Consider the following 26527-nt stretch of genomic DNA (forward strand, 5'->3'; position numbering starts at 1 on the left):
GCGTGAGCGTCTAGCGCGCGTGGCATTATACCGCACGCTAAAACCACTAGCGAAGCTTAATAAAAGAAGCCCTAAATGTTCTAGATCCTCGGTCAGCAGTCTGGTGAAAGCTCAATGGTGTTTTTATGATTTTATTTAGGAGTGAATGCTTTTTACTATGGTTGTTGTTTGTATGGTTAGATTTATCCTGCTCAACAATGGATTTTTTTTGGGGGGAGAAGTGAATGTTTCTTAGTATGTTTGCTCTTTGTATGGGTCAAGTTTATCCTATTTAATAATGGAGTTCTTTTATATATATACAGTAAAACCTTGGTTTGCGAGCATAATTTGTTCCAGAAGCATGCTTGTAATCCAAAACACTTGTATATCAAAGCGAATTTCCCCATAAGAAATAATGGAAACCCAGACATTCGTTCTACAATCCCAAAACTTTAATACAAAATAATGTACGTACTCGTATTGCAAGACCTCGCTTGTTTAGAAGTCGCTACACTCCCACAGCATCAGAGAGAGAAGAGCCATCGGCTCAGTTGTGATGATGTGGCGCGTGTATACTGTACGTACTCGTATTGCAAGACCTTGCTCATTTAGAACAGTCACTACACTCCCACAGCGTCAGAGAGAGAAGAGCCATCGGCTCAGTTGTGATGATGTGGCGCGTGTATACTGTACGTACTCGTATTGCAAGACCTCGCTCGTTTAGAACAGTCATTACACTCTTGCAGCGTCAGAGAGAGAAGAGCCATCGGCTCAGTTGTGATGATGTGGCGCGTGTATACTGTACGTACTCGTATTGCAAGACCTCGCTCGTTTAGAACAGTCACTACACTCCCACAGCGTCAGAGAGAGAAGAGCCATCGGCTCAGTTGTGATGATGTGGCGCGTGTATACCGTACGTACTCGTATTGCAAGACCTCGCTCGTTTAGAACAGTCACTACACTATCGCAGCGACAGAGAGAAGAACCATCGGCTCTGTTGTGATGTGTGTATACTGTATGTACTTGTATTGCAAGACATTGCTTGTATATCAAGTTAAAATTTAATCAAATGTTTTGCTTGTCTTGCAAAACACTTGCAAACCAAGTTACTTGCAATCCAAGGTTTTACTGTATATATATATTTTATTTAGTTGTATTCTGTAAACCGCTTGGACCAGTGAAATGAACGAGTGGTATAACAAGATTAATAAACCATAAACCAATGCTTGGTGCTAACAGTACACTAAACTAAACTAAGTGCGGTTTTAACGCGCGCTACAATGCCGCGTGCATTAGATGCTAATGCCTCCATTGAGCTGGTGTTAGTTTTTCCACGTAGCGTGGGGGTTAGCGCGTGCTAATCTGCAGCGCTAAAAACGCTACCGCAGCTTAGTAAAAGGAGCCCTAAAACTTTTTTTTTTTTAAAATTATTTATTTTAGTTTTGTCATATACATAACACAACAAAAATTTAAGGTGCATCTATAATAACAGGAAATTATCCCTCGAACAGAGGAGATTGAGAGGGGACATGATCGAAACATTCAAGATAATGAAGGGAATAGACTTAGCAGATAAAGACAGGTTGTTCACCCTCTCCAAGGTAGGGAGAACGAGAAGGCACTCTCTGAAGTTAAAAGGGGATAGACTCTGTACGAGCGTAAGGAAGTTCTTCTTCACCCAGAGAGTAGAAATTTGGAACACTCTTCCGGAGTCTGTTATAGGGGAAAACACCCTCCAGGGATTCAAGACGAAGTTAGACAAGTTCCTGCTGAACCGGAACGTACGCAGGTAGGGCTAGTCTCAGTTAGGGAACTGGTCTTTGACCTAGGGGCTGCCGCGAGAGCGGACTGCTGGGCATGATGGACCACTGGTCTGACCCAGCGGCGGCAATTCTTATGTTCTTAAGCAAAAATAAAATAGTTACTGATCTAGTCCACATCATTAGGGCTATCTGATGCATATAAATCAGTGGTCTCAAACTCGCGGCCCGGGGGCCACATGCGGCCCGCCAGGTACTACTTTGAGGCCCTCGGTATGTTTATCATAATCACAAAAGTAAAATAAAACCGTTTCTTGATCATACGTCTCTTTAGCTATAAATGACAATATTATTATTAAGACTTAGCCAAAAGGAAAGATTTATAAACAATAAAGAGCTTTACCTCATGCAAAATTGTCATTTCTTTAATAAGGCATTAACTATTTTTTCTGAGGCCCTCCAAGTACCGTCAAATCCAAAATGTGGCCCTGCAAAGGGTTTGAGTTGGAGACCACTGATATAAATCAACAAAAATATAAAGGGAACAAAACATTTGAGCGTCACAGGCTAATGTAGGCCTTCGTTTTAAATGTCACTTATTTTCTTCATAAGTACCTCATACTCCAAGTAATAAATATCCGTTGTAATATATGATTCAATCAATTTTGATAACTATAGATTTCGTAACATTCTAAAGCTTCGGACCTCAGAAGCACCACTCATTGCTCAAGGGGCTCCTTTTACGAAGGTGCGCTAGCGTTTTTAGCGCACGCAGGAAATTACCGCGTGCTACGCTTCTAGAACTAACGCCAGCTCAATGCTGGCAATTAAGGTCTAGCGTGCGGCAATGTAGCGTGCGCAATTCCACGCGTCAAAGCCCTAACGCGGCTTAGTAAAAGGAGTCCAAAGAGTTATCATAGTGATAAGCATGACGTGTTGTCTCCTCACTGGCCCACTTTTTTTTTTAATCCCAGTCGGGTTTCAATAATTAAAGTGCAGTATTTTAAAGTGCGATAGTTTCAAAGTGCTTAAAAAGTGCTACTATTCAAATACTTTTACATATGTATTAAAGGCTTCTGACTTATCTCAGTTTTTATGATCGGGGAAGCTTATTTTTTTCAACCACAGGCATAGTTACAGAGATTTTCTCGGGAAATGACTTACTGTATTTGCCGGCGTATAAGACGACTTTTCAGTACCTTAAAATCCTCCCCAAAGTCGGGGGGTCGTCTTATACGCCGGGTATTGTTTACATCACAGTTCTTCAACCGCCGGTCCGCGGACCGGTGCCGGTCCGCAGAAAATTCCTGCCGGTCCGCACAGGACCGGCGAGATGGACCCGTTAAATTTTCTGCCCCGATGGTGTTTGCAGAAATCTTCTGTTCCTCCCAGCCTCGGGCGATCAAGACAGGCGGTCATTCCCTCTGTGAGTCTCGCCTATGCGGAAACAGGAAGTTGAAACAAAATAGGCGGGACTCAGAGAGGGAAGGTCCCGACGTTTGCAGCCTGTCTTGATCGCTGCCCCTGCTGAGTCGCCGAAGAGGGCCGCGGGGAAAGTGCAGGCAGAGAGAAGATGGTCAGCGTGCGCGGGGAGGTCAGCGTGTCGATTGGGGCCATCAGCAGCGTTTGTGCTGAGTCTGCCCACGTGCAGGATGCGGCGGGTAGGGGCCTCCGACTCGTCTTGGGCGGCTGGGCCTGCGGTGCAAAGCTGTTTTTGCCGGCTTGGGGGGGGGGGGGGGCGCGAATCGGAAGAAGGGGTAGTCTTATACGGCGAGTATATAACAAACTCTATATTTTAACTGTAAAAGTTGGGGGGTCGTCTTATACGCCGGCAAATACGGTATATTTCGGAAAATTCTCTGAGATGGATCTACAAAAATGTATTTATCATTTCCATAAGAGATCAAACATTTGCATGGAAATTTAAGGAAGAAGCTTGCTCCTATTGCCAAAACCAAAGGCTTGAGTTTTAGGAACTGTTTCCTCCAAAATTGTGTCTGTCTAGCAACAAAGTCTGTTTTGGTTTTGGTTTTTTTTTTTTCCAAAATACAATTTTAAAATAGTAAGGGGCTCATAATCGAAAGAGAAAAATGTCCAAAAACTGGCCTAAGTCGGCACTTGGACAAACATTGTCAAAATACATCCAAGTGCCGATAATAAAATCAGGTTTTCGACGTATTTCTAAACGACCTAGGCCTTCATAGTGCCGCTGAATGACCAAATCTAAACGGGGCGTTTCAGGAGGAGTGTCGAGGGCGGGATTTGGGCGGGACGTGGGCAGGCTTAGACTTAGTTGTACTGCATGTATAACCGAAAGTTATACAGCACAGGATCGACGGAACTTGGACGTTGTGACTTAGACCATTTAAAACATGGTCTAAGTCACAAAAACCCACCTAAAGTCACCACTTAAGCACTGCAAACACATAATACAGACCCCCACACGCTACCCCAGTGATCACCGACCCCCCCCCCCCAAACCCCATAAAAATTGTAATCACACCTTTAAAATTCAGCCTCCAGACCATCATCACCTGGCAGCCCGGCATAGGAAAGCCTAGTCGACCTGCACAGACCCATGCCCATAAGCCCCTGTAATCACTGCATTGATATTGAAACATGTGCACTCCCCTATACACCCCCAAAACCCTTTTATACTGGCATATAAGTGGCTCCTGCAGCTATAAGAGCTATTGGGGTGGTAGATAAGTGGGTCTAGGGGATTCTGGAGGTGGTTTGGGGGCTCACCATGACCAATAAGGGAGCTGTAGTGAGATGAAGACATGGCACCCTTTTTGTGAAGTTCACAGCAGTGCCCTGTAAGGTACCCCACTATTTAGGTGCCATGTCTGGGTGTTCAGTCCATCACTTTGCAGACCCCTCCCACGTCCAACAGGGCTTGTTCTAGGCGGTTTTGACTTGGACAAAAACTTGGACGAAAATGTGGTATAAAGATGGATGATTTAGTGGCTTGGATGATCAGATCGGCAGGACGTATAATTAGACGATTTTCGACACGACAAAAAATTTGGACGTGTTTTTCAAAAATGTGTCCTAAGCTATTTTTTACTTTGGATGACTTGCGACTTGGACGAAAACAGACTTAGACGTTCCTTTCGATTATGCCCCTCCACGTGTTTTTCTCCCAGATCAGTTAAAATCCTTCTTGGAGCTGAAAAAGATACCTTGATGAAGTATACACAGGTGCAATGAGTTAATGGTAACAAACTTTTGAGTTAGAGTGTTAAGCCTTAGTTTTTATTTTTTATGCATTCTGATTTATTCTCTCCAATTATACAGGCTCTACTCCCCTTATTATTATCAACAAACCTTAAAAATACTGGGAGTCACACTGGACAAACACCTATCCCTGGATAAACACACTGACATTACAGTTAGAAAAAGCATCTCGGTGCTCTGGAAACTACGCACCATAAAAAAATATTTTGACGACACGTCATTCCGCCTGCTAGTACAATCCTCTATTCTCAGCATACTGGACTACTGCAATATCATTTACCTGAGCTCCACGAAGAAAACTATCAGAAGACTCAGAATGATCCAGAACACCACTGTCCGACTTATATTTGGCCTGAAAAAATGGGACCATGTCACCCCTTTTTACCACAAACTGCCTTGGCTGCCATTAGAATCCAGAGTCCTATTTAAATTCGCCTGTTTCTGCTACAAAACAACATTTGGTCTAGCCCCAAACTACATCAACCCACACTTCTTCCTGAATCACAGAAACAAAAACTCCCGCAGAATCCAGCTATTCGCCTTCCCCCCCCCCCTAAAACTCTGTCACTCCAACAAATTCCTCGACAAAACCTTCACCTACCAGGCCGCCAAACTAAACCCATGGATAGCCCAATTAATCCTCGATGCTCCCTCCTACCTCAGTTTTAGAAAATTACTCAAAACTCACCTCTTCCAAGGCCAGGACACTTAATTGCCCCCCCCTCAAAGAACCTAATTCTCCTCCCGCCCTTTACTACGCCTCCCCCCCCCCCCCCCCACCGATCCACTCCCTCCTGCCCCCCAACCCCATCCACTTCGTTGCCTGCAACTCTGTTCAATTAATACCTAACTGTATGTAATTATGTTTAAATTAATGTGAACCGCCTAGAACTCACTGGGTATGGCGGTATACAAAAATAAAGTTGTTATTATTATTATTATTATTGTGGTCTAAGGAAGGATTTATAATTATTACGCTTGTTAATTTTTGATGATTTATATTAACATTATTCTATATTTCTATAACAAGAAGTTCTTTTTCTTGTATATTCTGTTGAAAATATAGAGAATTTTTCCCAAATCTGTCTTAAATAGCACCAATAAAGTGGCCCGTTTAGTTATATCTTTTGAAGACTCCTAAAACTGGGAAATATCAAGACTCTCTGGAGTCACTAATTGCTCAATCTCTCCTTCCACAACAGTGACCTTGGAACTCCTGGGGATGTAATAAAGGTTATCGGGCAAAAACGAGTCCACTGGAGCATATTGTAAAATGTTCCTCATATACATCCTCAGGAGCTGCAAGGGAGCTAAATTAAAACTTAGGTTTATAGACGGGGTCATCTCCATGGAAATGGAGCTCGACTCGGTTAACAATCCATGAGCTAATAATAGCAACATAATATTAATGATTAAATTTTTAAAAAGAGAGACAAATAAACCGAAAGATATAGGGAAGGCAAAAAGGAGAAGGAACGAGACGTTAGATGCTAACGCGTAGCGCCGGTGGCGGCGGCCAAATGCTCCGACGCTCATAGAGTCCCTACGAGCGTCGGAGCAGTTACCGCCGCCAGCGGCGCTAAAATGGTAATGTTTTCCGTGTTCTCCCAAATGACTGAAACAAATTTAAGGGCTCGTTTTACTAAGCTGCGATAGCGGTTTTAGCGCGCGCTCAGTGCGCACAGAACCGCTGCGCGCGCTAGACGCTAATGCCAGCATTGAGCTGGCGTTAGTTCTAGCCGCGTAGCGCGCGCTATAAACGCTATCACAGCTTAGTAAAAGGAGCCCTAAGTCTCTTTATTGTTCCAAATCTCCGTTAGCTTGAACATATAAGATTTTGCCAATTTTCCTTTAGATCTAATTCCCTTAATAGAAGGGAAAGAAAGCTTTGGAACTCCTTTTACTAAGGTGCGCTAGAGTTTTTAGCGCGCGCTACATTGCCGTGCACGCTAACCCAGCGCTACGCGCCAAAAACTAACACCAGCTCACTGGTGGCGTTAGTGTCTAGCACAGGCGCCAATTTAGCGTGCGCTAAAACCGCGAGCGCCGCTTAGTAAAAGGAGTCCTTAATCTTTGAGCATTCCAAGTTAATGGAACCAGAGGTATAAAAATACCGAACGCATGCCATTGGCGTTCAGCAATGAGGCGCTATTTTGCTGCAGTGTTCTGGCGGTATTTCCAGGTGCTGTTCCGAGTTTATTAAAATATGATATACCGCCTGAAAATTTCTCAAAGCGGTGTGCATTGAATTAAAAATATAAAATTGGGGAAATATTATTAATACTTTGGGGTAGATACATGACAAACCGAGACATAAGAGAAGAAGGGTGGAACTACAATCATTTACAGTACTCCCCCAAAATTCACGGGGGTTATGTTCCAGGAACCCCTACGAATTTCGAAAAACCGCAAATACGCTTTTTAGGCAGGGGAGACAGGAGAGGGCAGCTGGAGAGGCAGGAGAGGGCAGCCGGAGCGCCGGCAAGTGAAGGAAATCACTCGCGCTATGCTCCGACCGCCTCTTCCTGCTTTGACACGCAGCTCCTGATTGGTAAGGCCCGACTTTAGTACAGGAAGAGGCGGTCAGAGCACACAGCGAGTGATTTCCTTCACTCGCCGGCGCTCCGGCTGCTCTCTCCTGCTGCCCTCTCCTGCCCGGTCATTTGTGGTCGGAAAATACCGCGAATGACCGGGACCACGAACCGCCGACTGCGAATTTGTGGGGGAGCACTGAATAGGAATGAAGAAGAACAGGATAGCACAATAGGGGAGGGAAACTATGCTCTTCCTTAATTATTATTTTTGGGCAGTACACTTCTTCCTCCGTATTCGCTGTGATAGGGGATTAACAGAACCGCAAATACAGAAAAACCGCAAATCACTTTTTCATATGTTATTTGCTGTTTACTATTAAAAAAACATCGTGAATCTAATCTAATCTAATCTTTGGTTTATATACCGGGTCATCTCCCAGTGGAGCTCGACTCGGTTCACATATAATTAAGACTGGAGGACATAGCAGAAAACATAGGAGGAGGAAGAACTAATTCAAAACTAAAGTACATAAGAAAAGCATAAGAAAAACAACTATAACTATAATATTATCATTTCGTTGACACTGTAGTCAAACCATTTAAAAATTGCGAATAACCTGGTGGGAGACCTGGCCTGTTCCTGAAGGAGAGGCAAAACTGGGTGACGAAAGTGCCGGGAATCGGTGATTTTTCTCTGTAAACACTTGGAATCGGTAATTTCTCTATGCAAACTGATGTCATTTGGGAGCCAGCAAGTTAAAAACTGCGAAAAATCAAAATCGCAATTGCTGAGCAACACGGAAACCTCAAGCACCGGATCCAATCAGTGGGCGCACAATTCATGAGGATCCAGTGTGTTCATCCTCCTCCTGCATCCCAGTCGTTTCTTTAGATGATTCAGGCATCTTCAAGGTGATGAGTAGAAAAGTTGTAATGGAGAGCTGTAGAAAAATCCGACCGATGGGAACGGGCGGAAACTAAAGACTGGGGATTAGGGGGAAGCAGGGGGGAAATGGGTAGGGCTCGGGCATGCTCAGTGGGGCCCGGGCACTGCACGTGCTCAGAGGAAAAAAAAAATCTCTCTGAGCTATTGGAGAGCTTATCCGCAAATTGGGAGCTGTTGGGACAACACCCATATGTGGCTGACTCATCCTGCTTGTCCTAGGAGAAGTGTCCTTGAACATGAGGGTTTTTTAAAATTAATTTTAAATTTGTCGATGTTTTTGTCCTCTCTTGGGTAAGCTGGTAATGAATTCCAGTGCTCGGGTGCAGTTAAAGAGAATATATGTTTTCAGGTTGTATCATAGAAAAGGCGTCTTAAAGCAGGGATATGTAAAAGAAGGTGACTACTAGATCATAGAGTTCTTGATGAGCAATAAGGAACAAGTAATGTGTCCATGAAATTTGGTGTATGGAGCGATTTTGTTTTAAATGTTAACAGTTAGATTTTTTATGTAGTTCGGTGTGTTATCGGGAGCCAATGTGTTCATAAGAACATAAGAATAGCCTTACTGGGTCAGACCAATGGTCAATCTAGCCCTTTCTCAATGAGGCCAATCCAGGTCACTAGTAGCTGGCCAAAACCCAATGAGAGCAATATTCCAGAGCTGAGATTGTGATGTCATAATGCCTCATTCCACCAATGAGAGCAATATTCCAGAGCTGAGATTGTGATGTCATAATGCCTCATTCCACCAATGAGAGCGACATTTCAGAGCTGAGATTGTGATGTCATAATGCCTCATTCCACAGTGCCTCAGAGCCAACCTCATCAGTGATATCACAATGGCTTGATTGTCCTATATTTAGCACAGACTTACTGGGTCAGACCAATGGTCCATCTAGCCCAGCAGCACGTTCTCACGGTGGCCAATCCAGGTCACCAGTACCTGGCCAATACCCAAGGAGTAGCAACATTCCATGCTACCGATCCAGGGCAAGTAGTGGCTTCCCCCGTGTCTTTCTCAATAACAGACTAATGACTTTTCCTCCAGGAACTTGTCCAAACCTTTCTTAAAACCAGCTATGCTATCCACTCTTACCATACAGCGTCAGAGTTTTGAGCATCGGCCTATGAGTTCTGAGGTCCAGAAAAGCAGTTCCTTCCCAGCAGTGGCATAGTTAGGGGGGGGGGGCAGTCCACCCCATACGCCATCTTAGTTTGGGCGCCGGTACCCATTCTCCTCTCCACCCCGTGCCTCTTCCCCACCCACCCTGCCACACGTGCACGCGTCCCTTTTCTCCCCTCGTACCTCTTTCATTTTCCTGGCACGAGCAGCATCACGAACTTGCTGCCTGCATCGATGTCGGCACTCTCTGACGTCATTCCCGGGTCCCGCACTTAGGAAGTGACAGAGGGAGGGCAGACACGACGCGGGCAGTAAGTTTGTGATGCTACTCACGCCAGGAAAATTAAAGAGGTATGGGGAAAGGGGGTATTAGGGAGGAGCGGGGGGAGCAGTGGAGAAGAGGGGGGCACCACTCACCCTCGCTTCGTCACTGCTTCGCAGTGCCTTTGGATGACATCACCCAGTTCAGTGCCTGACTTATGCTTGCCTAAGGGTAAGTACACTTCTCCCTCCGTATTCGCGGTTTCAGCAATGGCGGTTTTGATTATTCTGGTTTTTAGCTAGTTGGCTCCTCCCGCTCCCAAAAAAATTACATCAGCTTGCCTAGAGAAATCACTGATTCCAAGTGTTTACAGAGAAAATCGCCAATTCCCATCACTTTTGTCACCGTGTTTTGCCTCTCCTTCAGGAACAAGCCAGGTCTTCCGCCAGGTTATTTGTGGTTTCACTATATTCACGATGGTTTTTAATAGAAAACCGCGAATAACATATGAAAAAGTTATTCGCAGGTCTGTTAATCCCCTATCACAGCGAATACGGAGGCAGAAGAGTAGTGGCTCACTCTTAGAGCCACTGTCTCCGCACCCAGAGGTTGTGAGATTAAATCCCAGTGCTGCTTCCTATGACCTTGGGCAAGTCACTTAATCCTCCAGCGCCCACTGTTTTTGAAGTGCCAAAGCCACAAAAAGTCAGTATACAAGAAACCATTCCCTTTTTAATGAAAAACAATTGCTGGGCAAACTGGATAAAATTACAGGGGGGACAATGGTAGAATTCTGCCCTCATCTACAATGTAAGTAAGAAATAAAAATGAGATTTTATGCAAAGGATGCTAGTTTTTGCATTAATTTTTCTTTGTAAGCATTTTCCTCTATCAGAGGAAAACAGAAATCTATTATAAATGCCAATAATTTTCATTATTATGCATAATTTTCACTACATTTTAAAAAGAACAGACAAACATTAAAGTGTTCCACTCATAAAATTTATTACCTTCTTTCAGTGGAGGGACGTCCAAAGCCATCACTTATATTGGTGCCACACTTTAATTTTTTTTAAAGCTATGAAGCAAGACTTACTGCGCGGCAATTAACGGTATATTTACTGCTTTTTCCTGCCGTGGTCAAGAGAACGCTTGGCAAGGCCCCCATAATCCGAAACAGGGGACGCAGAAAATGTGGCTTCTGACTCAAGCTTATGCTCTTTGAACTACCGTATTTTCACTCATATACCGCGCACCCGTGTAAAACACGCACACGGGTATACCGTGCGGGGAACACAAATTTATGTAATAAAATGTTAATATAGCGCGCGCACACGTATACCGGGCATGCTAAAACCTCCTCCTGCCTACTCCGAATCGGCATCCTCCCCCCTGCTCGCGTCACCCCCCTCCCCCTCTGATCCGAGATAATCTGATCCGGCATTCCCCCTGCGAACCGGCATCCCCCCCCCGCTCGCGTCACCCCCCCTCCCCCGCGATCCTACATCCCCCCCAGCACCGCAAATACAACTCTTACCCGATTGGGCACCGGCACCAGCACCAATGCACAGCATGTGCCAGTGCCAGTGCCCGAAGATCCTCCCTCGTTGGGTTGGGCTGGACTGGGCTGGGCTGGGCGGTGCGGTGCGAGAGAGATCCTCCTTCTTCCTGCGCCGGGCTGGACTAGGCTTTGAGCATTTGTGCATGCTCAAATCCTTCTGGTCTCGCTCTCTCCGAGATTATCTCGGAGAGAGCGAGACCAGAAGGCTTTGAGCATGCGCAAATGCTCAAAGCCTAGTCCAGCCCAGCAGAGGAAGAAGGAGGATCTCTCTCGCACCGCCCGGCCCAGCCCAGCCCAGCCCAAACCAACGAGGGAGGATCTTCGGGCACTGGCACATGCTGTGCATTGGTGCTGGTGCCGGTGCCCAATCGGGTAAGAGTTGTTTTGCGGTGCTGGGGGGGGATGTAGGATCGCGGGGGAGGGGGGTGACGTGAGCGGGGGGGGGGTGATGCCGGTTCGCAGAGGGAATGCCGGATCAGAATGTAAAAAAAAATTTGTAAAATCGTGTATAACGCGCGTGTTATATGCGTGAAAATATGGTAATAACTAACTGGGCAAGCAGTGGAGACTGCTCAATGACCTTGTTTCAAGTTTATTTTTGACTTATTGAATCGCTTAATTTAATTTGCTAAGCGATTTACAGATAAATAAAAGGTAAATACATCGGATTAATTATAAAAGAATACATAGGTTTGACACACTATCATACAAAATAATAAATAATGTCATGCAAACTAACAGATACATGGGGGAAGAAAGGGTAGTACTACAATCGTATGTATAAAAGAGAACATAAATGGTAAAAACAACAGGTAGGGTAGATATTGGGGGGAATAAAAAAAGGAAAAAATTTAATAGTAATCGTTAATTAAGCTTATAAATTAAATGCATCTTTAAAAAGGAAACTCTTCAAAATGCCTTTAAACTGTTTCAGATCATTTTCTTCTCTTAGATACTGGGGCAAGCTGTTCCATAATTGTGGGGCTATTACAGGAAAAATATCAGGATGACGAGTTCCAATTACTTTTAGTGATGGAACTGTTAAGAGAGAGAAAGGGAACAATCCCCTTCATACTATAACTTGGGGTTCCTTTTACAAAGCTACGGTAGGGATTCCCCCCACGGCACATGCACCGAAGCCCGTTTCAGTTCCAATAGGATTCTGTGAATTTGCCATAGGAGACTCGCTACTGCAGCTTGGTAAAAAGCGCCCTTGGGGGCTGATTCGATACACGGCGTCTCCCGACTCTATGTGGGGGTAGGTGTCCTACCGCTGTCTCACTAACCAATCAGGATGCTTTTAAAAACAAAAAACAACAGGATGCAGGAAATGATGCCTATATTATAGGCGTCTGTCTCTTGCCTGCAGAGATACATAGGGATGCTTATGGACACCCAAGGTTGGTGTGGTTTCCACCAGAAGTGACCTTGGGCATCCGTAAGTGTCCCTACGCGTCTCCGTAGGTGCGAGGCAGACGCCTTAAATGTAGGCCTGTAAATACTGTATGTGTCTAAAGCAGTGCTCTTCAGCCACCAGTCCTTGGACCAGTGCCGGTCCACAGAAATTTCCTGCCGGTCTACAGGGCCAGCACGTGCATCAGGCCCAAAACAGTGTTCTTTAACCGCCGGTCCACAGTGCGATCGATGCAGTGTTATTTTCGAGCCAGCTCCCTCTTCCTAACTGATTCAGTGCACAAAGCCACGGGCAGTGGCTCCTACGGGCATCCTGCGCCTGAACCGGAAGCCTTCTCTCTGACGTTGCAACGTCAGAGGGAAGGCTTCCAGATGAGGCACGGGACGTGCAAGATGCAATTAGTACTATTATGGGGGCGTGGTCTGGGGTGGAGATTGGGTAGAGATGGGCGGGGTCTGGCCCACGACTTAGCCCAGTGTTCTTCAACCGTCGGTCCACGGACCGATGCCGGTCCACAGAATAATTATTTTATTTCTGCCGTTCCATAGGTGTAAAAAGGTTGAAAAACACTGGTCTAAAGCACAGATAACTGACAATTACGCACTGTCACAGGGAGACCCCTGTTCCTAGCGAGGAAGCCATGTCAGAAGAGGGAAATGAGGTTAAAACCTTTGAAAAGTATTCCTAAGCCTGCTAAGGAGAGTCCCAAAACAGCCCCTAGAAATACTTACAAGCCAAGCCTTCCAGCAATGAAATCTCTTAAAGCCCTGCCTAAAGCAGGCAGATCTGGTTTAACTTTACCTAAGCCAGTTGTGGTAAAACAGCTGGAAAGACTTCATCTCCCAGCAGCCACAGGGACAGGGAAAGGAAAGAGCAGGAATGGAATACTGGCCACACCCAAACAAGCTCAAACTGGTTAGGCCAAGTGAGAAGTTCTCGGAGGGCAGGCTAGACTAGCACACCAGCAGGGAGGACTACTCAGCTCCCTGCAGTGAAAGAAAAGGGTTCCAGGGCCAGCCTCAGAGTGCACACCAGCTCCAGATGCATTCAGCAGGCTGCAAGCCACAGATTGCAAGCACAGAAAGCCACAGTCCACCTCAAGGCAACAAGCCCAGGCAGAGGTTGGTGAGGAAGAGGCTATTGAGAAAGGTGATTCTGGGTTTGAGCAAGATAGTGAGATGGCTGGTGATGACCTTAATTGTGAAATGGAGGTAGCATGGAAGAAATGGAGCTATGTTAATTGAATTGTGCCCTAGATCAATGTAACACACAATAATAGGAGACTGACTAATGGTGATAAATACCAGTGAGGAGAAAGTGGCTGACACTCCAAAAAATGCTCAGAAGAATGAAACTCTGAAGGGAGGGTGAAAACCTCCTCTTGAGGGAAGAGTTTACCGTCCAATCATCGCATTAATACGTGAAAATGCACTTTCTGACCACTGGTAAAAATGTTGAATTGTTTTTGCAAGCTCAACACAAGTTGTTCAAAAGTCTCTAATGCAGAAATATCTCTCAATGGAAAAATAATGCACACTTATCTCAAAAATCTTAAAACTCTCTGGGGGCCCCAACGCGGCCCCGTTTCGAGATCTGCTTCAGGAGACCCAAACTTTCATTTTAAGCCCTCTGTACAGTCATGAAGCTTTTCCAAGAGAAAATCTGAAAAATAATAATTTGATATCAGAAACCGCACACCGTGGCAAGCTGCTCTAACATGCCCCGATGAGGGAAATTATACCATCTTATAGGCAAGGATATTTTTCTGACTAGTATTGATACATTAGCCCCTGCAATCTCTTCAACCTAGATCAATGTAAAGCTGAAATTTTGTTGAATCCTTCCAAGCCACCAGGCAGCCATTTTTGTTAAGGGAAAAGCAGGAGAGGATCCCTTCCTTGGGCTACTAAGTTTAATCCCAAGGGGAGTTTGTGCCTGGCAAAAGAAAAGTTTGCAATTGGACAAGATTTTTTTCCTTTCTTTCTTTTCTGATATTGAGGGCTTGGAACTGAAAGTTATTTTGTTCTCTGAATGCTAGATGATACAAGGGGATACAAACTTGAAAATCCAATCTGGAAGTTTGTTTATGATTTTGTGAACAATAACTTTATACCAAGAAACTGCGCTATTGTTGTTGAAATTCTTTATTATACCTCGCAAAACCGCTCGGCTGAGGTTTGTGTACGCTAGGGACGGTCACTTGCTAAGGCCAGCTTGCTTGTGCCCAGTCACAGCACACAGGGGCAGATTTAGTAGATGGTGCTCAAAAACAGGCACCGAGAAAAATCCACACTAAGCGTTATTCTATAAGCAATGCGCCAGGCAGTGTGCCTTTCATGGAATAGGGTTTACAGCAGATTCCCATGCACAGCTATGAGAGCGAGGACTTATACCTGCTGAGACCTTGTATAACTCCTGGCACAAAAGTTGGGTGCACAACCCCAAAGAATGTGGTGAAATCGGTTAGCTTAGCAGGGTTTAAAAAAAGGCTTGGATAATTTCCTAAAAGAGAGGTCCGTAGGCCATTATTGAGATGGCTTGGGGAAATCCACTGCTTATTCCTAGGATAATCCAGCATAAAATCTGTTTTACTACTTGGGATCTAGCTAGGTACTTGGGACCTGGGTTAGCCACAGTTGGAAACACGATACCGTGCTTGGTGGACCTTCAGTCTGTCCTGGAATGACAATCAAGCCACTGTGACATCAATGATGAGTTTGTCTCTTAGGCATTGGTGGAATGAGGCATTATGACATCACAATCTCAGCTCTGGAATGTTGCTACTCTTTGGGTTTCTGCCAGGTGCTTGGGACCTGGGTTGGCCACTGTTGGAAACAGGATACTGGGCTTGATGGACCTTCAGTCTGTTCCAGTACAGCAACTCTTATGTTCTTATGTGAGCCAAGTATAGGACAATCCGGCCATTGTGACATCACTGATGAGTTTGGTTCTTAGGCATTGGTGGAATGAGGCATTATGACATCACAATCTCAGCTCTGGAATGTTGCTACTCTTTGGGTTTCTGCCAGGTACTTGGGACCTGGGTTGGCCACTGTTGGAAACAGGATACTGGGCTTGATGGACCTTCAGTCTGTTCCAGTACAGCAACTCTTATGTTCTTATGTGAGCCAAGTATAGGACAATCCGGCCATTGTGACATCACTGATGAGTTTGGTTCTTAGGCATTGGTGGAATGAGGCATTATGACATCACAATCTCAGCTCTGGAATGTTGCTACTCTTTGGGTTTCTGCCAGGTACTTGGGACCTGGGTTGGCCACTGTTGGAAACAGGATGCTGGACTTGATGGACCTTCAGTCTGTCCCAGTATGACAATTCTTATGCTCTTATTGCACTTAAATATTTGAAACGTCCCTGTCCCACCCATGCCCCTCCTGGGCCCAGGAGCATACTGCAAATTGCCTTATGGTTTTCAGATAGTAATGAGCTGCTTTTATTTACATTTGCATGTTTTGCATCTCATTGCAACATAACCCGAGATGACCTTGATATCATTGCAGTAAGAAGTCGGGCTTTATTGAGGCACTTAAAATTGGTTTAAGGGGCAAATAATGTGGCTTGAAACCCTAATGCAGCTTGATAACTCCCCCCACACCCGCACACCTAGACTTAGCATTAAGCACACTCCGTTGTGGTGTCTACAGCTTGGTGCCAGGCAATCTGTGTTTACATAGTACCTGTATGGTAGTCAATGGATAGCGTGAGATGCTTTGTAAAAGCTATATCCTGCAATCTCCGTTCAGCAGTGCTGTCATGACAGCTGGATGAAAGATGAAGGAATGATGGGGGCAAAAAAAAAAAAATCAGCTGTACTATGATTTATTTAAGCTTTCATATTTCGGCGGACTCTGCTTGGCATATTGAAAAAGGAATCATACACAGAAGAAGAGGAGTGCAGTAGGAATTATGAGCAGAGCACGGACAGTGCATTACGGAGACACCGACGGAAGAGGGCAAAGGACCTTGTTGAAAGTGGCCTATGAAGGAACCGCTTGGTTGATGTGCGCAGGTGCCATTTCTACCATTCTGAAGCACTATTCTTTTTTTTTTTTTTAAATCTTTATTAGTTTCAAAAATAAACACAAAATGCAATAGAACATATGAACAAATGATACAATAAGCAGCACTTATATCTAACAAATAATAATATAATTACATATCACATCCCCCACCCCTTCCCTCCCTCCCTGGATGTGTAAAAAATTCAGTAAAGCAACTTCAGTCACCAAACATCTTAAGGAGATTGGATGTGGACCTTGGATACGAAGGATGCGGAAACGTATATTCCAATCTGTCCTCGTTTCATATGGAAAGAGAGTGGAAGGGGAGTGTGATGGGGAGGGAGAGTGTGGCGCGGTGGTTAAAGCTACAGCCTCAGCACCCTGAGGTTGTGGGTTCAAACCCATTAACGCCCCCCCCCCCCCCCACACCCACACACACACTTCCCCAGGTACTTTAGATAGATTGTGAGCCCTCCAGAACAGACAGGAAAAAATGCTTGAGTACCTGAATAAATTCATGTAAACTGTTCTGAGCTCCCTTGGGAGAACGGTATAGAAAATTGAATAAAAACAAATCAAAACTTGGTGGTACTTAAAAGATAACTTTGGCAATTGGGAAATAAGACCAATGCCAAGCAGACGTCTAACATATAACAAAGTAGATGACGGCAGATAAAGACCCGAATGGTCCATCCAGTCTGCCCAGCCTGACTCAATTTAAATTTTTTAATTTTTTTTTTCTTAGCTATTTCTGGGGAAGAATCCAAAGCTCTACACGGTTCCCACTGCCGAAGTCTCCGTTAAAACCTACTCCAGCCCATCTACACCCTCCCAGCCATTGAAGCCTTCCCCTGCCCATCCTCCACCAAACGGCCATACACAGACACAGACCGTGCAAGTCTGCCCAGTAACTGGCCTAGTTCAATCTTTAATATTATTTTCTGATTTCTAGATCCTCTGTGTTCATCCCACGCTTCTTTGAACTCAGTCACAGTTTTACTCTCCACCACCTCTCTCGGGAGCGCATTCCAGGCATCCACCACCCTCTCCGTAAAGTAGAATTTCCTAACATTGCCCCTGAATCTACCACCCCTCAACCTCAAATTATGTCCTCTGGTTTTACCATTTTCCTTTCTCTGGAAAAGATTTTGTTCTACGTTAATACCCTTCAAGTATTTCTACAGCTTGTATCCTGATTACAGCTAAACGGATCTAGATAGGCTGGATTGGGCTTGAACAGCAAATGCAGTAGGTGGGGACAGTGGCATAGAGATGGTAGGAGGCACCCAGGGCGGTGGCGCCTCTCCCCACTCCTTCTGCGTCACCCCACCCGCTCCCCCCCATGCCTCATTCGTGCCTTCTCTCCCAACCCCATACCTATGAGGAGAGACTGGAAGCCCTGAATATGTATACCCTAGAGGAAAGGAGAGACAGGGGAGATATGATTCAGACGTTCAAATACTTAAAGGGTATTAACGTAGAACAAAATCTTTTCCAGAGAAAGGAAAATGGTAAAACCAGAGGACATAATTTGAGGTTGAGGGGTGGTAGATTCAGGGGCAATGTTAGGGAATTCTACTTTACGGAGAGGGTAGTGGATGCCTGGAATGCGCTCCCGAGAGAGGTGGTGGAGAGTAAAACTGTGACTGAGTTCAAAGAAGCGTGGGATGAACACAGAAGATTTAGAATCAGAAAATAATATTAAAGATTGAACTAGGCCAGTTACTGGGCAGACTTGTACGGTCTGTGTCTGTGCATGGCCGTTTGGAGGAGGATGGGCAGGGGAGGACTTCAATGGCTGGGAGGGTGTAGATGGGCTGGAGTAAGTCTTAACAGAGATTTCGGCAGTTGGAACCCAAGCACAGTACCGGGTAAAGCTTTGGATTCTCGCCCAGAAATAGCTAAGAAGAAAAAAAAAAAATAATAATAATTTAAATTGAATCAGGTTGGGCAGACTGGATGGACCATTCGGGTCTTTATCTGCCGTCATCTACTATGTTACTATGTTACCTCTTTAAATCTTTGCCAGTGTGAGCAGCTTCTCCAGCCAGCTTGCGCCGGCGTTAGCTTTCCCTATGACGTCACTTCCTGGTCCTGTGACCCGGAAGTGATTTCAGAGGGAGCCAAGGTGGCATGAGCAGCAGGCCAGAGTAGTTCCTCGTGCTGGCAAAAATTTAAAGAGGTATGGAGGGAGGGAATGAGCATGGTGCGGGAGGTGGAGAGATGTTGATACCCCCAACAAGACGGCGCCTGGGACAGTTCGCCCCCCCACCCCCACTTGAAACTTAGTTATTGGGCAGACTGGATGAATGTGCAGCTTGTTATCTGCCGTCATCTACTTTGTTACTATGGGGCTCATTAAAAACAGAAAAAGTCTAAAAAGTAGCATAAAGGGATAGATGGACATTTTTCTCACCAGAACCTAATTTGCTGTTTTTGAAACCCAATTTCTAGATGGATTTCTATCTTGTTTGTCTACAGCACATGGACATCCTGGCGATTAGGATGTCAAAGTGACAATTTATGTCATTTTTGGACATCTTAGGGTTTTTTTTTTAAATGCCCCAAAACATGTAATAATATACTGGCTTGTTGATTAAACATAGGGTTTCCAGATGTCTTTATCAGCTTCTACACATTTCTCCCCTTCACCTTTGAGTCTCACAATGCCACTTTTGCACTTCTTCCTATCACTAATATATCTTAAAAAATGTCTTGTCTCCCCATTTTACCGTATCAGATATTTTTTTCTTCCATTTGCATCTTTGCTTTCCTGACTACCTGACCAGCCCCTCTTAACTTTTCCAGATATTTTTGCCTATCTTCCTCTCTCTGCGGTCTTTTGTAGTTTGTGAAAGCTAACCTCTTATTCCTTAGCACCATCAGCAGATGAATCCAGAGACTAGTGGGATAACACACATCTACCAACAGGTGGAGATAGAGAACTGATTTGCAGGTGTATATCTTGGATGGAGTCACTCTTGCTAGCCAGTATGCTCTATCTCCAGTAGGTTGTTTGGTTGCTGTTCCGATAGTTCCTGGATCTCTGAGGCTCCTGTGTGGAAGGCTGTTGCTCCTGGTGCTTCGGCTCCAGTTGAGCTTCGGGGTGTCGGCAGGTTTCAGTTCCAACTTTGGGGGCAACACCAGGGCGCTCCCAGGTCCCTTCCCCACCCTCACCGCCTGTGAAGACAGTTTCCTGGTCCGGAGGGCTTCTTTCCCATAAGAAAAAAAACAAACCCCTGCCGTTTGGCTTTGGACCAGGTTTGCCGGCACAGCGTTGGGGCTTTGTGCTGGAGTGGGTCTTTCGGGACAGGAGCAAGTGAGTATCCCTGCATTTCCTTACCGGGAGGGGGAAGACATGGCAGCAGAGGCTGTGAAGCATTGTTCATGGTGCGGGAAGCGCCGCTCTGTTCGTCTGGCTGCGCGGGAGATGCTGCAGCAGCTGTTTTTGCACCAGAAGGTGCGCCTCCTCCCTGCGCCAGACACACGCTCAGGGAGAAGAAGGCAGAACCAGATTTAGCCACGGCTTTGGAGGTGCAGCCGAGCACATCAGCTGCGGTGGTAGGGGATGTGCTATTGCCGAGAGCGGCGGCACCGGAAGGACTTGCGGCCCTCGGTTCCCTCTCGCCGGAGTTTGTGCTTCTGCTGCATAAGGTGTTTTCGCAGCAGAAGACAAGCCCCGCCGGAGGGAGGGGGTTCTGTGAGGGTGGGCCTAGCCCAAGGGGTGGCTTTTCAGCCACAATTGGGTCTCAAAGGGGCCAAGAGACATAGGGTGCCCGAGGCTGAAGATTTGGCCTACCCAGAGTGCCCTCTACCTCTGTTCGGTTCCGGGGGAGGGGAGGAGGAGGAGGAGGAGGAGGAGGAGGCCAGGGTGTAGGACATGGATGTAGAAGAGGCTGGTAAGGATGATCCCTCAGCGCTACGCCTGTTCCATAGGGAGGAACTGGTGGCCTTCATTTCTAAAGCTATGGAATGTCTGCACATTTCCCTGCTGGATATAGAGGAGGGGGGGAGCGGTGTCCAATCCCCTTATGGCGGGCACTAGGTGGCCGCCTAAGACTTTTCCTGTGCATGAGGCCGTGCAGGAGTTGATTTCTGAGCAATGGACTACGCCTGAGTCTGGTCTCAAGGTGGCACAGGCTATGCGTTCATTGTATCCGGTGCTGCTTGAGGAGCAGGATAAGTTTAAGCTTCCTAAGGTGGATGCCTTATTAGCGGCAGTTACTAGGAAGACTACTCTGCCAATTGAGGGAGATGTTACTCTGAAAGACTCTTAGGATAGGAAGATAAGAGTCTTCTTTAAGGTCTTCATTTGATGTGGCAGCCCTGACTCTACAGGCGGCGATCTGCAGTTCTTATGCAGCACGGGCCTGTCTTCAGTGGATCCAGTTATTTACTGATGGGGTGTTAGAGGCCGGTGGGGCTCTGCCCCCCAGGTTTTCCAGATGTGGAGTCCGGGCTTGCGTTTCTGGCAGATGCCTTGTATGATATGATTAGAGCTTCAGCTAAACAGATGGCTCTGGCAGTAGTTTCTAGGCGGCACCTATGGCTGCAGCATTGGGCAGCGGACGCTGCCTCCAAATTGCACCTGGTGTTTCTTCCCTTTAGGGGCAGGTTGCTGTTTGGGGAGGATTTGGAAAAATTGGTAAAGGATTTTGGAGACTCTAAGTCTCAAAGGTTGCCAGAGGATAGGTCCAGAGGGGCACCTAGGTCTCTCTCATCTAGGCCGCGTTTTCAGGATACCAGGAGGTATAGCCTGGGGAAATCAGCATATAGGGCCTCCTATTCGGCAACTTATAGTGCCAGGTCCAGAGTTACACAGCGGCGACCTTCTCGCCCTACCAAATCCTCAGTCTTGAGGGTGGATTCTCCTCAGTCCTCACTGCCCTCCAAGTGAATGAGGGAGTGTCTGGCCTCATTGCTGGCGGAATGGGCCAAGCTTCCATAAGGTTCGGAGGTCTTCTGTGTAGAGAGCGAAGGTCACGGTTGAGATTGCTTTTTTCCAGGCGTAGATTCTTTCTGTGGTGAGCCTTAGGGCTGGGGGTTCTGGTTCCTAATGGTCGGAAGAGCCTGGGGCTCCCTTCCGGAATGTTGTGGGCCCACCAGGGGGTCCTTTGGTTCCCCAGGAGATGGGTACTCCAGGTGGTGGGTCCTTGCATTTCCTTGTGGCAAGTTCCCCGGCTCCCCACAGGCTCAGGGAATGGGGTAGGCCCTCGGTCCTCCCAGGGCCCCCTGGCATCTGTGGAGAGGGTTTCCTCTCCAGATGGTGATTGGGCGAGTATAGCTTCATCAAGCTCGCAGCTCTGGCGCAGCGGGGTGCTATTTCAGGATTGTCAGCAACCCTCAGGTGTGATTCCTCGGGAGAGATGGTCACTGGTCACTCCGCCTTGGTGGCGAGGGACTCCCATCTGCGTCCCACAAGTGTAGGGTCAGGGGGAAGCTCCCTTTCACTGTGGTCTTACAGCCTGGCTATTGAACAGTCAAGGCTGCAGCGGAGGGGTTATTCCGAGCAGGTTATCTCTACTCTACTGCAGGCAAAGAGGTCTACCTCTACAACTTATGCTAGGGTCTGGTTGGTGTTTGAAGCTTGGTGCATTCAATTAGGGTTTCCTCCTTTTCAGATTTCCCTCTCTCAGATTCTTTCCTTCCTGCAAGAAGGGGTTGTTAAAGGGTTGGCCTGCAATTCCATTCGAGTACAGGTAGCGGCTATTGCCTGTTATAGAGGGAAGGTGTCTGGCTTATCTTTAGGGTCTCACCCTGATGTGGTAAGGTTCCTTAAGGGGGTTAACCGAGTTTGGCCTCCTTTGCAGAGGCCATGACCGGATTGGAGTCTGAGGGTGGTCCTTAAAGGTTTGCAAGGGGCGCCTTTCGAACCTTTGGATACCTCCACACTCAAGGATATTATCTTAAAGGCGATTTTTTTGGTGGCCCTGGCTTCGGCCAGGCGGCTTTATCCTGCAGGGATCCGTTCTTACGTTTTTCAGAGGCCGGAGTTTCGATTTGGACGGTTCCTTCCTTTCTTCCAAAGGTGGTGTCTCCTTTTCATGTCAATCAGGTCCTCTTTCTACCGTCCTTCAGGAAAGAGGATTGGGGGTCGAGGATTCCTGCCTTGCATTTGCTCAATGTAAGGAGAATGCTCTTGCACTGTCTTCAAGTTACTAATGACTTTCGACGTTTGGATCACCTTTTTGTGCTCTTTGCTTGGTGGCTTCTAAGGCCTCAGTGGCTCGTGGGTCCGAGAGGTTTTCTTCTGCTTATTTGTTAGCAGGTAAGCAGGTGCCAATGGCTCTGCATGTTCATTTGACGAGAGCAATGGCTACATCTTGGGCGGAGTCCAGGGGGTTTTCACTGGAAGAGATTTGTAGGGCAGTCACTTGGTCGTAATCCAACACGTTCTCTAGGCATTACCGCTTGGATGTGGTGGAGCGCGCGGAGGCATCCTTAGGTACTTCGGTGCTCGCAGCGGTGGCATGTTCACCCCGCCTGAGTTGAGGTTGCTTTGCTACATCCCACTAGTCTCTGGATTCATCTGCTGACGGCGCTAAGGAATGAAAAATTATGTCCTACCTGTTAATTTTCTTTCCTTTAGATGCAGCAGATGAATCCAGAGCCCCACCCGATAGGTATTGTTCATGGATTTTTTTTCTCGCAGGTGCTGTCTCATGGTTGGGAGTCAGAATTATTTTATTTATGGGAAAGAAGTTGGCTGGGTTGCAAACTGCATTGTTCGGATGCTTGGACATTAAGTGATACTGGCTGGCAAGAGGGACTCCATCCAAGATATACACCTGCGAATCAGTTCTCTATCACCACCTGCTGGTAGATGTGTGCTATCCCACTAGTCTCTGGATTCATCTGCTGCATCTAAAGGAAAGAAAATTAACAGGTAGGACATAATTTTTCATTCCTTACCTTCTCAGCTACTACTTTTGAGCACCAAAGCGGCCTTCTTTTCCTCTTACTTTTATTTACTTACCTCACGGGGGCGTGGCCGTGCAGAGAGCGGGGAGGACGCGTTTTCCCTGAGCTCCGCTGTTCTCCCCCTTCTTCGGCCTCCCTGAACAAATTTCAGCGAATATTTTCACCACCGAGTGCCTTCCTCAGCTCCCAGGGGGCTTTATGGACAAATTTATACAAAGAGGCAAGGCAGACATGGCCTCTAAGGTAGGGAAAAAAGAGCGAGAACGCGCGAAATCGGGTCCTAGCCACGAGGACAAAATGGCGGATTCGGGCGCTGCTGCGGCTGCTGAGGGGGAGGATTTAATCGCACGCCTCACTGAAGCGGTTGTTTCGGCGCTGGGGACGCGCCTGGACAAAGTACAGGAATCGCTGTCTACATTATCTACATCTGTGGCAGAATTTAATTCTAGGGTCAGTGAGGTGGAACAGAGAGTGGGAGTGGCGGAGGACTCTCTGGTCACACTGCAGACCGAAGTTCAACAGCTGCGCTGCAAGGTGGGACAGTGCGAGGAAAAACTGGAGGACTTGGAGAATCGCTCTCGAAGGAACAATCTGCGTCTGGTGGGGATTCCTGAATCTGTGCAGGAAGGTGACCTGATTCCCACGCTGGAGACATGGCTGGCAGCGGAACTGATGAGCACGCGGGGACTGGGTCCTTTACGCATCGAACGAGCGCACCGACTGGGTAGAAGGCAGGAAGGAGCGACCAGACCGCGTGTGGTGATTCTCCGCATATTGAATTTTGCCATTAAGGATCTTATTCTCCGCAACTATCGCCAGCGCAAGGAGTTACAGTTTCAGAATCAACGTATCCTAATATTTCAGGACTACTCTGCACAGGTGGCCACTATGAGAAGAGGTTTTTCGTCTGTCTGCAAGCAACTCACTGAGAAGAAGCTTCGCTTCACGCTGCAGTTCCCTGCTAAGCTTCGGGTGATATATGATGGCCAACCTCATCTATTTGACACAAGCGCGGCGGCCAGAGCGCAAGTCCTTCAATGGTTTCCGGATCTGGGGCCTGGCACTTGATGCCTTTTGACACTTCGTTGGGACTTCTTAGTTTGATTTGAGTGGGACAACCTGTGGAGAGCGGGTGATATTCTCACTTGCACTGTTCTTCAGCACCTGTTGTGCACGTACGCGGACTGTGGAGCCCCGATTGGAAGCTCTGCCTGTATTGCATGGATTATTGTTTCCAGTTCTTTACCATGGCTTCTGGCGGATCTCTTGATTGGCGGGGTCCTGCATGACTCTGCCTTTTTTCTTTCTGGTTTTGTGGACTTTTGTCTAGCCCCTGGGCTTTTTCTGTGGGTTTCTACTGTATATCTTCGGCTTGGTGGATGTTTTGGAGGCGGGGAGGGGGGGCACTTTGGGCCCTCTGGTGTACCCTCTCTGGAGTGGTGGATAGGTGTGTGTCGGGGGGTATGGGAGGGGGTAGGGGGTTTTTGGTCTGGGGGGTGGGGTGGCGGGAGGGGGGAAGGGGTGCAGGTGAGGCCGGGGGGGTCTGTGAGGGGGGTGTTGGGAATGTGGGTTCTGGTCTGTTGGGGAGAATGGGTGGGGGGAGGGAGTGGGGAAATCAGGAGGGGGGGAGGGGAGAGGCTCCTGACCTGGGTGTCTGTTGTTGACTCATATGGAGAGATGATGTGGAGACGGGGCTGCTGGGGGCAGGGCTGGGACCCTCGGCAGCTAATTTGTGCTCTTTTTCTCTTTTGGTATGTCTGGTTCTTTTTTCTTCCTTATGCATGTTAAGAAGGAGTTGAGGTGCGTGTCATGGAATGTCTCCGGTATTAATTCTCCTATCAAGAGAACTAAGATCTTGCAATGCCTAGCTAGACATCAGGCTGATATCGTTGGCCTGCAGGAGACTAAGCTCACTGAACGAGAACATGGTAAATTATGTAGATCCTGGGTGGGGCAGTGTCACTCGGCCTCCTCATCTAACGCTAAGGCTGGGGTGGCACTGTTGATCCGCAAATCAGTGTCTTTTACTGCATCCAGGGTCATCTCTGATCCAGAGGGCCACTATGTTATTGTTCAGGGCTCTCTTCATCAGCGCCCTGTCATTTTGGTGTCTGTCTACGCTCCCAACAGTGCACAGCGGTCCTTCTTCAAGAAATTGTTGGGGGTACTGCTGTCTGTTTCACGAATTCATGAGTCTCAAAAAATTTTGCTGGGGGATTTTAATTCTATATTGGATCCGCTTCTGGATTCTTCCAAAGGTTCATCTTCCACCTCCGGTAGGTCCGATAATGGGCTTGCTGCTTGGTTGGAGGCCTTAGATCTAGTGGACGTTTGGCGGACTCTACACCCAGGGGAGCAGGATTTCACTCATACGTCAAAGGTGCATGGTTCCTCCTCTCGAATAGATTATATTTTTCTTTCGCGCTCCTCCTTTTATGCGGTTCATGCGGCTGAGATTGGAGTTCTGGCTGTTTCGGATCACACTTTGGTGTGGATGGACATCGGATTCTCTGCGGGCGCCGGGGGGGGAGGGAAGCACTGGCGATTCCCGCTTGCACTTTATTTAGATCCGGAATTTAAAATTTATTTGGAGCAACAGTGGCGGGACTATGTGGAATTTAATGGGGATCATGTAGATAACGGGACTCTGTTTTGGGAGACGGCCAAGGCAGTGCTCCGCGGGGCAGTGATTGCTTATAGCGCGCGACGTAAGAAAATGCTTGCAGAAAAAATCTTGGTTCTGGAACGCAAGGTGCGGGAGAGTAG

At 46.9% G+C, this 26527-nt stretch overlaps 1 protein-coding gene across 3 annotated transcripts in view; it reads left to right on the forward strand.

Annotated features, from left to right (window-relative positions):
- The window catches only part of COL22A1 (collagen type XXII alpha 1 chain), a 766089-nt gene that overhangs the window by 62760 nt on the left and 676802 nt on the right, over positions 1 to 26527 (forward strand). Inside the window, exon 1 of one of the 3 annotated variants that reach the window (XM_033933744.1) lies at positions 13715 to 13968. The exons of 1 other annotated variant lie outside the window; for it this stretch is intronic. The gene's annotated coding sequence lies outside the window, so the exon portion shown is untranslated. Of the gene's footprint in view, positions 1 to 13714; positions 13969 to 26527 lie in introns of those variants that run through there. One more of the 3 variants, XM_033933745.1, reaches the window with a different exon arrangement.

Source organism: Geotrypetes seraphini, chromosome 2, assembly GCF_902459505.1.
Source record: "Geotrypetes seraphini chromosome 2, aGeoSer1.1, whole genome shotgun sequence".
Lineage (NCBI taxonomy): Eukaryota > Metazoa > Chordata > Amphibia > Gymnophiona > Dermophiidae > Geotrypetes > Geotrypetes seraphini.